Genomic DNA, 1,424 nt, shown 5'->3' with positions numbered 1-1,424 from the left:
CTATAGGCAAAATATTGAATGATGCAGGAAACATCAAAAGAAGATGGAAGGAATACACAGAGTCACTGTACCAAAAAGAATTGGTTGATATTTATCCATATCAGGAGGTGGCATATGACCATGAACCAATGGTACTGAAAGAAGATGTCAAAGCTGAACTGAAGGAACTGGCAAAGAACAAGGCTCCAGGAATTGACAGAATATCTGCTGAGACATTTCAACAAACAGATGCCACGCTGGAGGTATTCACTAGTCTATGCCAAGAAATTTGGAAGACAGCTACCTGGCTGACTGGAAGAGATCCATTCCAAAGAAAGGTGATCCCACAGAATGTGGAAATTATCCAACAATACCATTAATATAACACCCACCTGACTTTGGACATAGCTACAGGGCCTCTCCTGCTTGGCAGCATCAGGTGATGAGGGCCTTTGGTTGGTTAGATGTGAGGGGGATGGAGGCTGGCTGGGTAGGGGACCTCTAGGTGTTACTAAATGGATTTACTATTCAGTGAGCATTTCCTGTCCAGATGGTCAGGCACCACCAGTGGTGAGGAGTCCATCCCTTGTTCCTGTTCCCTCCCTTTCCTGCAATCACCAGGATCATTAAGACTCTCACCTGGTTTCCCGAACCATCCCTTTTTTGATCCGGCTTGTGTCTTGCTCACCTTGTTTTGTTCCAGGTTTGTTTACCCACTATCTGTGTCTCCTGTTGTGAGTTCTGTGGAGTTGCCTTCCTGTGCTCCTCATCTGGTGTGGTAGTTAAGGTTGTGTGTCAACTTGGCTGGGCCTGATTGAGTGGGGGCAGGTGATGGTAGTTACTCCCTATGATGAGACTGGCAATCAGCTCCATGGTGGGATCTACCACAAGCAGCTGAGTAGCTGCTTTAGAGATGTGGCCTGCTTCTCATACATAAGCAGCAGCTTTGGGAATGGTCTCTAGCTTATGGCACTCTTGAACCCCGCATGCAGCCAAGTCATTGTTCAACAGCTTGCCATACCTTGGCGATCTCGGGACTTTCAGTGGACTTGAATTAATGGCCTGCCATGTGGTTTGGTAATATCTGTACTGTGCCTTGTTACTTGTCAACCTTGGTTTTGTCAACCTCAGCAGCTGGCAGCTGAGTGAAGAAATGCCTCTAGCTTCAGTGGGCCGGGAGCAGGAAGCAGAGCTGAAGCCCAAGGTTGAGGGGCTTTCACCTACCCCCTAGAACCTGGCACTTTGAACTCAGACTTAAAGCCTCCAAATTGTAAGAATAAACTCCTATTAGTTGAAGCCATCCCATTTGTGGTATATTTCTGTCAGAGTGGTACTAGGTAACCAAAGCATCTGGGAACACTGCTTGCTTTGTCTTGATATGGCCATGGTGGGCAGATCCAGCTGGTAGGATGCCAACAATTCGTAATTCTCCACACACACTGTTT

This window comes from Orycteropus afer, unplaced genomic scaffold (genome assembly GCF_000298275.1).
Source record: "Orycteropus afer afer isolate SDZICR_OR568_19922 unplaced genomic scaffold, OryAfe1.0 scaffold00006, whole genome shotgun sequence".
Lineage (NCBI taxonomy): Eukaryota > Metazoa > Chordata > Mammalia > Tubulidentata > Orycteropodidae > Orycteropus > Orycteropus afer.
The sequence above is the reverse complement of the archived record's forward strand: the minus strand, read 5'-3'. Positions refer to the sequence as shown.